Consider the following 12543-nt stretch of genomic DNA (forward strand, 5'->3'; position numbering starts at 1 on the left):
ATGTGGAGGCAATCCAACTTTTTTAAAAATGGGGATGATTGTTATGATTATGTCCTTTTATTGTCTCATTTTGAAAGAAGCTAAAGATTTATGGAAAGGTACAGGGGGGCTTGCAAAGGAGACATTGTCCTCACATTATTACAGAAAGCTCTTCAGCTCTCTCCATATTCAAAAGAGCATGAAATCCTCTAGCAGTTCACTTTATTATCATCCTATTGTATTATCCCCTTGGCCATGACCAAACATACCCAACTAAAGCCATAGTTAATTTCTTAGACACCATTTTGAAGACTGTTCATTCTTAGTAACATTAGTGCCGTAACCTTTAGCACTATTTGTCTTGAAACCTTGATTTGCTTTTTAAAAAAGACCTTAGCTGATTATTCCCTAGTTATTTAATTGTAATTTGATTGTGTTAGTTGTGTTGCCTTTGTGCCTCCCAAAGCACATCACATTGAGTGTGAAATATCCATTTTTGTTCTATTTTAAGGATATTTTTTCATCCTCCCAATGATTTTTTTTTAGAATTCAATTTTTAAAGAATAAAATGAGCACCTTGTGCCATAGATTTTGTTGCCATGCTAAGACATTAGAGCAGCACAAGTCGCTGAAGTTGTCTTACTATGTCTCCTGTCCATTTAAAAAGAACAAGAAAAGGAGAAAACAAGAGGATAGATTTATTGATTTGGAATTTGAAAGCATTCAGACCAACAATTTTATGAAGCAAAGCCCCATAATCCAATTTCTCTAAGAATAGAGAGAGGATTCTTGAGAGAGAATTGTAGTCACATCATTTCCATGAATCTCAGACCAACATTTTATGAAGCAAAGCCCCATAATCCAATTTCTCTAAGAATAGAGAGAGGATTCTTGAGAGAGAATTGTAGTCACATCATTTCCATGAATCTCACATGGATTTTTTTTTTCATGAGTATTCTAATTTTTGATAACGCTGCCCCTGATTACTGTTGGTTTCATAGGCAGGCTTTCCTTCTAAAGTCAGGACACTGCAGCAATTCTAAAACTGAGCCATGTCCAGCAATAGTAATTATTCAAATTGTCCATAGAATATATTAAAAAAATAAAAGATGGCCCGCCATGGCAATATAGTCAAAACTCTGCTTGTTTATATACAATGCAACACACAGAAAAAAAATGAGTGGAGCTTTTATCACACCATTAAGACCAGTATTTTGCCTTTCTTGACCATTCCTGCGGATATCCCTATACTTATACCTTCAGTCCCATGTCCCTCCCCACTTTTTTGTTAGCAAAATTGGATGGGACTGAGTTAGAAAAGACAGAAGGTACTTTTAATATAGGAAAAAGAAATTGACGTAGATAAATTGATTTAAAACACTTTTTTAGAATGACCTGGAAATTCTGTGTTGATTTTCATTTTTCTCCTCTTTTCCTATTCTCCCTACTACAGAAACTGGAGCTTATAGTGCGTGCCTAGACCTTAAATGCACCAGCAGAAGGATTAGATAAAACAAATCCTTCAAATTACCAGTTACTCTCCCTTAACCAGTACAATTATTCTTGTGCCTTCTGTGGCTTACAATTTTCATATGTTTGGACCTTCCTTCCTTCACGCAATTCCCCAGATGCAATAAACACTAGTTTTCTCTCCACTTTTTTTCCAGCTGTTTAACACAATGTTGATAGCTATGCACATTTTGTCTCTTTTTAAAGAAAATTAAAAACAAAAGCAGGAGAATAAGTTTTTGAAGAAGATAATTTTTAGAACAGTTTGATAATGCAAACTATTTTTTCTCAATCGTTTGAGCAGCATTCAATTTTGAAAATTTCTTGTAGAAGCCAATTTTTTGTAACGGTGCAGATCTTGTGTTTTCTTAGCCTAACAAACAGTAGTATAGGAGCAATATTTCATACGTATTATATATATATGTGTGTGTGTGTATATATATATATATATATACACATACATACATATATAACCATATATACACCTGCTGATTATATGTATGTGTATGTATATGTATATGTATATATACCTATACACACAATAAGCGTGTGAAGTGAAATGCTTACATTTTTCCAGTGTAGATTAAGAACCTATTTTAGACATTTGTTATGCTTTGTGAGAAGAATGTTCTATTTGCAGCTATAAAACACTTAATTCTTACTGTATCTCTGGTTGTGTAATGGGAACGCTTCACATTAAATGATTTTATAAAAGTGAAAGATATTAGGAGGTAACAATTATTTAAGGAAGTGTTCACCCATATATTCTTGAGGTTTGCTTTGTGCCTCTGAGTATTATTTAATTTAAAGTGTTTTAAGTTTGCAGAATCATTGTTACTGTACTGAGTATGTGGGTGAACATCGATAGCCAAGGGGAATTTTTATAAAGCAATGTATATATTCAGCTTGAGGGCTCTTCTTGAACAAAGGCATATGATTTTAATAATTACATTCTGAGAACATCTGTTAAATTTATAGGAATTGCTGCAGTAACTGCATAGATAGTTGAAAGCATTCTTTAAAACCCAGCTCAATACTTTTTAAAGATAGATTTCTCTCATCATGTATCCAGGAGAAGAGTGATCCACTTTCCATAACGTTACAGAATTTTTTTCCTATGTGCACAATGTAATTTATTGGCAATGGATTCCTTCCTCCACAGGTTACTATTAAGTGAAAAGTAAAAGTGAAGATTTTGTGGCTTTAAATATAGGACTTTCACCAGCAGAACTGAAAGATATAAATATATATATATATATAAAATATATATAAATAAATAATTATATATATATATATAAAAGTGGTTTGCAAATCTCCTCAAAAGAGCATTGTACATGAAAAGTAATTTTTTTTTAATCCTCTTCTATTTGTCATGTGTATAATATAGTGATTATTGGTGTTTTAGTGCAAAGACTTCTTTTGGATATGTATTCTGTGTTTGGAAATTTTAATAAACATTGTTTTTAAAAGCTCCCCTTAATGAATGTAACTGGTTTATATTAGTAAACAGTTACTATATTGCACTTAAATGTTCTGTTGAAGGAAATACAGTTTTTGTTGGTTATAAACCATTGAAAATATTAAGAGTTTGACCTGGGATATAAACTGTCATTTAACCTTTGAATCTTCTTAGGGCTAACTCTGTTTCAAACTATGAAAAGTGCAAAATTTTCAGCTATTTTCTCTACTCAAAGAGCAAAAATGTTCAAGAAATATATGGTAAAATGTAGATAAGATGCCCAGTTTAAATTTTGTTCCCAGTCTTTCTACTCTAGACTTTGTTAAGACATTAATATAATACTGTAGAATTTATTTAAAAAATTTAAACACACATATACATTTTTATCAGGAAGATATTCATATTAATCTGAACTCAAGAATGAGAGAAATATTGTACCTTTATAAACAGGAAGAATCAAAGGTTAAGGCATAAATATTGCTGTTGTCCCAGCTACTTCTCATATGTATATAGTTACAAAAGTTACAAAACACTGCCTTTATATTATTTAGCAATATGTTGTAAATAGCATTATCAAAGTTCTTTTATAATAAAAACCCTTTAATTTGAAGTTAGTACAATAACTGAATTAATGAATTCAATTTTTGGATTATTTTTAATTTTATTATTTAGATACAGGCAATTTCAACTGTGGGGGGTGTTTGTTGTTGTCTATTGTTCTGAAGACTTCGCATAATTTATTGGTTTAATTTATCCTAATTTATTTGATGGTGTACAATTTTGTATTGCCAAGGATGTACTGTAATATTAATTGATGATGTGATAAAACATGAAGACTCCCCTGTCTGTATGGAGGGAAAAAAAGGTGCAGTAGACAATTGACTGAAAAACTTACAATTCTAGCTTGGCAGCTACTAAATTGAAAAGAAATCAGGAAAAAAATGTTTTTGGGGGGGGGAGGAGTTGTGGGAAAACTCTTTTTTGTGTGCGTTTTAAGCTTTTGTATACTCTCCAGATCTTTACCTTTTTGCTTTGTACCACTTAAAGGATACAGTAGTTCAATTGCCTTGTGTGCCTTCCATCTTCTCTAAATTGAATGTATGTGCAGTATATATGCAAGCTTGTGCAAAATAAAATATAAATTACAAGCTCATTGCTCCTGGCTTATATTCTTACTAAAATTCTTTCTTATGAGGTACCAATGTGAAACTACTCAAAAGTTGGAGCAGAATTAAAAGATGCAGAAAGGGACTAAATTTGTAGTTACACATGCTCCAAACCACTTTGCAGATTCCTTCTGGAGCCCGACGCGGAATTTTCATATAAAATCCAATATAAAATTGAGCACATTTGATGTTCCAAAGCCTCAAATAGAATGTATTCTTTATGAATTACTGTGTGTGAACCCAACTGATAAAGTGTGGTTCCTAAGAACATTGCAGAAAGTCTTCTATTTGTAGTTTCTTCAGCAAGGCTTGAATAAACAAAATGTAGGCTTACTGTGATGGACAAATTTAATCTCTGACTGTATCTGTCTGTCCCCGCCTACCTACACAGGAGGTTCTGATCAATTTTTTTGTTATTTGCAGAAATAACAAAATTACACATGAAATCAGGGTTAATAATGATGCCTGTCTCATTGGAAGCCTCCTTGGCTTCCCGTGGTCAGGATTTTTTGTAGGGTATGAACCATAAACTATCCCATAGATCCAGTGTAGCTTGCTAGTAGGTTTTTCTTACATGCACACATACATACATATAAGCATACACACATATACCCAGACACATATTTAGCACACTTTTGAAGACAATCTCTTTTTAAGTGTTGGTTTAGCCAATTGCAAGGGATGCAGTGGCTCAGTGGCTCAGCTTGTCAATCAACAAGGTCAGCAGTTCAGTGGCTTGAATCCATAGCACTGCGTAATGGAGTGAGCTCCCATTACTTGTCTCAGCTTCTGCCAACCTAGCAGTTTGAAAGCATGTAAAAAATGCAAGTAGAAAAATAGGGGCCACCTTTGGTGGGAAGGTAACAGTATTCCATGCGCCTTCAGCATTTAGTCATGCCAGCCACATGACCACAGAGACGTCTATGGACAGTGCTGGCTCTTCGGCTTTGAAACGGAGATGAGCACTTCCCACTAGAATCGGGGATGACTAGCACATATATGCAAGAGGAACATTTACCTTTACCTTAGCCAACTGCTGAAAAAATCAGTAAACTACATTAAAAATGGAAAAGAAAGCAAGAGTAGTGTTTTCCTGAAAGAATGATGCCTTGTGCTAAACTAAAGGCCAATTAAAATAAGGTTTTTACCTCCTGTGTTTTGCTAGAACCATCACCAGTGGAGCAATATGGAATTTCACACACATAGACTGTTTCACTATTATGTTATGGAGAATGGCTCCATTCCCCTGGAGTCCTACCTGGAGGAAGTCAGTTGTCTGTAAGACACCATGTTTATTAATAGTTTGGGTAGCATGAAAAATCAATTAATAAACAATCACTGCCCTCTCTCCCTCCTCTGTTTCTCTGGCTTGTCACCTGATCTTTTTGAGGACATGGTTCCTATGTAGAAGAGTACTACTTCCATATTCAGAAACAATCAGGCTCTCACGTTTGAGGCAGAGCTCACCTCCGCACCTATGACCTGTAAGTTGGGCATCTTGTCAGGTGGCTTAAAACACAATTTCAAGTGGCTAGCTACACTCACTCCTCTCCATCTCTCCACATATTAAGGGGAACAATTTGTAGCAGGTGGTGTTCAGTGAGAAAGGAATGAAGCCAGAGGATCCACTAATCATTTTTCTTAACTGGTCCCACATTCAAACAGTAAAAATAGCACCATTTGCTGGTTTGTTACTAAGGGAGAAGCGGAATCAGCAATGAGGGAGGAAAGCACAATTTATGCTGACATAGTCTTCTGCCAAATCAAGGACTGGAGGATCATGCTAACACAGCCCTCTGGTTGTGCCCTAAGAGTGCTGAGAGGTTTGGCAAATGAACAGTAGAGCTGCTTGGTGGCTTTGTTAGTCAATGAAGAGTCATGGTAGATTCATTAGTTAAAATTACAACAGCAGTGGTGGAAGTAGTCATTACTGATTGATGGTAGACAGAATGCAGAGGAATACAGATTTAAATCACCAGTGGCCTAATCTTGATGCACCCTACACAATTGTAATAGCAAAAACTGCTGACATCTTTCTTAACTATTCTCTACTATGAATTCAATCATTTCTTGGACACATCGCCCAATGTTGCTGATTCATTCAATGAGCGAGTCACTCAGAACTTCAGTTTCAAAATGCACTCCTTTAATGATTGATTGATTGATTGATTGATTGATTGATTGATATGTACTCCTTAAATGAAAACTTCATGAATGGAACCCAGAGTTATAATAAGAAATCTTGGGAAGAGCTCAAGAAAAACTGCTAAGGATTTCAGAGGGATGGTGGAATCTAAGAAGATTGTCTCCGTCTTACTTTCTCTAACCACAAACCCAAAGAAGAAACTTTGGGATTCCTTGGTCTATAATTTCCTCTAGCTTTAAGGACCAAATTTCTAGTTCACATGGGGTTTGTAGGCACATTACACAAGATGAGAAAGACAGCCTTTAAGGAGTAATTGGAATGTTCTTCTTAGTTTCTTTTTGAATAGGAATTATTGGGGAAAGTGTTCCATGCACATACCTGGAAAATATACACGTAGCCTTGGAAAGATTTTCCCAAGTTCAGAGGAGTACAATGGGATGTACTGGGCCAATGTGCATAAATAATAATGTGCATCAAAATAAAAAATAGATGTCTATATGACACCTCATTTTAAACAATTCAAAGCAGTTGATAATAACCCAAAGCACATTAAATGATTCCAGTTAGGGTTAGAATTCCAATCATAGAGCATATACAAACATTTTCCACTGCCTGATTCAAAACAAAACAACCGGGAGACTCTATGCATGTGTGCATGTGCACATGTGCATGCATCTTGAGAAAGAGCAATACATACACACGCACACATGCACAAACATCAGAGGTGGGTTCCTACTAGTTTGCACCAGTTTGGACAAACCAGTAGTGGAAATTGGGGCTGGATCGTCGAAGCAGTAGGGACGGCAGGCTGGCCACATCCCTGAACTGGCTCGGACACCCACTCAGTCACATGCTCCCCTCCTAGCCACACCCGCCAAACTGGTAGTGAAAATTTTTGAAACTCATCACTGATACACATACACATATATAGTATATATATCTGTATATACAAATACAGAATATATACATTATATTCTTTAGTTCAAGGTTACCGGTACTACAATATAGACAATTCTCCTAGTGGTAGAGAATGTTCTAGAGCCTGGAAAATAAAATCCATGCTTGATTCTTATTTAAAAAATATCTTTTCACAGGACCTTTTCTATAAGAATCCAGTAGCTAACAATTTAAAGATTATTCTATCCCAACCTCATCTGCCATTTTGATTTCCATTTGGACAACATGGCTATCGTACAACATATGTATTTTTTCTTTTGTACTTGATGTGCGTTCAAAGGGCAGTAAAAAGAAATCATGTTCCTATTTGAATAAATTATTTAGAATTTAGGCATCAATACTATTTGTTTTCAGTGCTCTTCAAGGATCATTCTGGTTGCATCGACTGTTGATTTTTAGAAATGCATGCTTGCCCTAGGAAAATGTTTATGCTGAGAAAAAAAAATGCATTTTAGATCCAATACAAATGGCCTGTTTTCCTTTGTAACAGGCACAACAAATGGGCAGCTGGGGGAGGTGACAAGGGAGAACACTTGATGGGGAAAATCTTATGGCAACAGTGGCCAGTTTCATTATAGCCTTGCCAGGCTATGAAACAACTCTTGGGGCCTGAAAATCCTATTGCCTATTAAAACTGGGCATGCCCGTTCTTTTTTATGCTTCGCCAGCCAGAGATAGAACTGGATCCTGGGGGAAATAAGGAAAAATATTTATTACAAGTGTTTAACACCTTTTAGTACAAACAGCTATCGTCAGTGATAATTTTCTGCCAGCATGATGCAAAAGCCAAAGGGATTTTTTTATACATCTAATAATTATCAGAAGAAGAGAGACCAATCTTATCCCCAATCTTAATCAAACCAAATCCATATTGTCTGAGCAAAAGCATCTGGATTCTTGTGGTTGTCTCTCTCTTTTTTTGCTCCAAATTTGCCTGTCTCTTTTCTCTTCTTTTATCTTAAAAGAAACTTATTTAGTATTGCAAGACTACTCCCGAGATTCAGAGTAGCTTGAAAGCAGAAGGTGGGGTACCAAAAATAATAGATAAGTTGGGGCCTATAAAAGTCATACTCAAGCATCTGGAAGGGAACAGGTTTTCAGCTTGGAATGGAAAAAGAAAGCAAAAGTTTTTTTTCTTTCTTCTTGCTCTTATCAGAACCCACATATGAAGAGAAGGCTGGATAGCAGACAGCAATAACCTTGAAAGGAAGTTCAGATGAAGAGCTTCTATGGATCAGCAAAAGGCTCCTGCCAGGCTTTCAGGTTGTACTTTCAGGTGTGCTGCAGTTGGCTCGTATGTCTCATGACAGCCGATGGTTAGATAGTCAAAAAAGTTGTGAGCCAGTGGAGAACAGAGTTGAGCCGCAACACCAAGTGAATCGATCAACTGTAGCAGAGGAGTTAGCACAGCCAGTTATGCATTTCTCAGAGCATCTCTGGTTGCATTTATAATAATTTTTGCTAGCTAATATTTCATTTTAGACAGTTGAGCATTCTGAGTGCCCTATCAATTGAAAGGTAGGGTAGGTTCTGAAATGATGTCTTTTTTTAAAAAAAAAAGGCTGGGATCAAATTGCCTACCATATCTCTGCAATAACTTACAAAGAGTTTCTCAGGGAGATCATAGAGATGCCCAAATCCTCCTGGAATAAATTTTTAATCCCAGGTGCACTTTGATTGTTAGTGTCATTTTTCCAGATAGTTATAAAAAGATTGTTACTATGCATCACAAACATTTTGCAGTACTTGCAGCGTTTCACATACATTACAAGTTATTTACCCTGTTTCCCTGAAAATAAGACCTTCCCGGATAATAAACCCAATCAGGCTTTAGAGCGCATGAGCTAAAATAAGCCCTCCCCGAAAATATTGCAACACAGCAGCAGCCATGAGGTGACCACGCTCACCACCTCCTGCATCTCAAAAATAATAAGACATCCCCAAAAATAAGGCCAAGCACTTATTTCAGGAATCAAAAGAAAATAAGACCCTGTCTTATTTTCTGGAAAACACGGTAGTATTTTATCTTTGCAATGTATTACGGTTTGTAAAATGTCAAACAAGCATTAGCTGTGTGATGGTTGGGGTTAATAATATTGAAAACAGCAGCAGTTTTGATGTCACTACATAAGGTATCAATATTACTGTTGCTAGATTTGTATAGAGCTAGAAATTAGTCTGTCAGAACCTTGAAAAACTGCTGGCAGCCAAACCAAATGATTCTGAGTCAGATGATTGACTCAGTATATGTTCAAATCTTTATTTTGTAAATGGAAGGACAATTTCTTGTCTAGAATACAATCCTATGCAAACCTAAGATATGTTTATTGATTCATATGATTCTACAGTTGGACAAAGAATTAGATCTACTTTTTGTTCATCTTGGTTGTGCTTGGAAGTAATCAGTTTGGATTTTGGAGGCTTAGCACAGCAAAACTTGAAACTCACACACTAGCATAGGAAATTCCTGTTAAAAGAGATGGGGGAGTCAGAAATCTTCCAGCATTAAATGGATATATTTTTCCTTATGAAGTTACAAATATTCAGCTCCAGCATTTGCTGACTGAGTTCATAGTCATCATTGTAGATCTACCATTAAGCTGGAACAGTTGACATTTTGCCCACAACCTCTGTTGTGACGTTTACTTTCTTCAGCTAGGAGCAATGGGAGGAGAGTACCATAGTTATAGGAATTATATTCCTATAACTATGAGCCAAGGTGGCGCAGTGGTTAAATGCAGCACTGCAGGCTACTGCTAGATCAGCAGGTCAGCGGTTCAAATCTCACCGGCTCAGGGTTGACTCAGCCTTCCATCCTTCCGAGGTGGGTAAAATGAGGACCCAGATTGTTGGGGGCAATATGCTGACTCTCTGTAAACCGCTTAGAGAGGCCTGAAAGGCCTATGAAGCGGTATATAAGTCTACTGCTATTGCTATTGCTATATTGCTCTCCGTGGTGGCACAGTGGTTAGAATGCAGTATTGCAGGCTAATTCTGCTAACTGCCAACTACCAGGCTTTGAGTCTCATCGGCTCAAGGTTGAATCAGCCTTCCATCCTTCTAAGGTCAGTAAAATGAGGACCCAGATTGTTGTGGGCAATATGCTGACTCTGTAAAACAATTAGAGAAGGCTATAAAGCACTGTGAAGTGGTATATAAGTCTAAATGCTAATTGCTATTGCTATCCAGATGAAGAAGAGAGACAAAACAAGCAGCTTCTCTAGCATTGGTACATCTTGCTAGTATGACTTGCAAAAGGATGAGCAGAAATCTAGATTGAAAAGAAGTAGGAAGTGTAATAATTATGTACCTGACATGTAGTCAGTTAAAGGGTGCCATTCATTTTCAGCATAAACAATAGCAATAGAAATTAGACTTATACAGGGCTTCATAGTGCTTTACAGCTCTAAGTGGTTTTCAGAGTCAACATATTGCCCCCAACAATTTGGGTCCTCATTTTGCCAACCTCGGAAAGATGGAAGGTTGAGTCAACCTTGAGCCAGTCAGGATAGAACTCCTGACTGTGGGCAGAGTTTGCCTGCAATACTGCATTCTAACCAGTCTCTCCTAACCAGTTAACCTTTGAGCACATTAGCATCATTCAGTTGGACGTATATTCAAGGAAGTCGTTTGAGGTTTGAGGTTTATTAGGATTTGTATGCCGCCCACTCTCGAGAGACTCAGGGCGGCTAAGTCTGTTTAGATGTAATGTCAAAATGGTGTTTCACACATTTCATTGTCTGGAATAGATGGCAACCTATGGTGGATCTCTGAATAATCATGAAAGAAAGATTGCTGGCATGACTTAAGTACTCTTAACATTTTTAAGTATTAAGATGTAACTTACAAAGGGATTTTAACTCATTTTTCATTGTAGGTAGATTTATTTCCCATTTCCCTGATTCAATGGCAATAGTAAAACGTAAATGCAAAAGAGAGTAGACACATATACATACATACACACACACACACACACACACACACACAAAGATACACAATGATAACATGCTCCTTTCAAAGCAGCACAGTGGAAATGTAGTATTGAGTTATGAAAAGGCAAGCCACTTGCAAACCAAACGAGGAATAATCAGGGAAGCAGCAGGAGAGGGGAGGAGAAAACATTGAAGAAGAAAATTATCCCGATTTCTAACTCTGCTGGAAAAATGTTAAAAGTTATTGCCACACAAAGAACCTCTTGAACTGCTCTGGCTTCCAAAATTTCTGCTGCACTCTCTGCAGTTACTTGTGTATGGCAGAAGCAGCATCTTTGTATTATATGAACAGTCTGCTTCATAATCAAATACCATCTGTCGCTACATCTGAACTTGTTTTCAACATCTGTGCGTTCTGGTCTTAACAAAGCTTTAAAAACTAATTCAAAAACTTTCACAGATCACTGGCTAAATATGTACATTTACCATCTTTCGCCTTGCTTTAAAATATTTCTTTGCTTTTTTGCCACCCCTTGGCTGCGAATAGTGAAGATGCAAGCACTGAGAGGCTTTATTAAGCTTATTTTCTAACAGCCTCGGGTAGCCAAGTGCAAAAAGGGGACACTTGCTCAGGCACCGAGAGGACCCATCATATCCTTTCTTGGTGCCAATACAGTCCCTTCCTGCCAATGAGAAACCTGAAAGTTGATCAGCTACCATACCCCAATTACTCAAAATGACACTACAGATAAAACGGCAACCAAGGGGAGAATCAACTGTACGGCTTATATGCTGTTAAAGTGTGTCTGAACAAATGGCGAAGTAAAATCCTGAGAGCTCTCTGGAGGATAAGGATGTTGTTACTTTGCACATGCTTCAGAAATGGGAAGTACATCTTTACCGAACTTTGGGCCAACCCACTAGCAGATGTTGACCAGTTTTGCTTATGTATACATCAGTTGCAGAACACTAAAAACAGAGATTAGAAATTTTAATTTAGTCAAGGCAGTTGGGCTAAAATGATGGCTTTTGTTGAAACCATTAAATAGAGCTGCCTAATGAAGTACAGTACCGAGCTGGCAGAGGGATTTCTGATGGGAACACGGCTGCCAATTCCAAACGGCAGCCTTGGAAAGGGTAAAGAAGGAAGCGTTGGAGTCTTTAGCGAAAGTGGAACAGCACAACAGCCCTTGTTGAAGCTGCTTCTGATTTCACATCAGAGGAGAGGACAGCACTTGGATGTGATTACTCTGACATTTTAAGCAGACCCTGGAAATGTACCATTATGGGTCGTTGTCATCCCCTCCTCAGTCCCCCCCCCACCCTATATTTCTTCTTTCTATTTGTTCAGAAAGGAAGCTGATCACAGAAGGTGATGAAATGGTCGTAAATTCA

This window comes from Thamnophis sirtalis, unplaced genomic scaffold (genome assembly GCF_051295495.1).
Source record: "Thamnophis sirtalis isolate CommonGarterSnake01/CBP01778 unplaced genomic scaffold, rThaSir2_p1.2 scaffold_6, whole genome shotgun sequence".
In the NCBI taxonomy this organism is placed as follows: domain Eukaryota; kingdom Metazoa; phylum Chordata; class Lepidosauria; order Squamata; family Natricidae; genus Thamnophis; species Thamnophis sirtalis.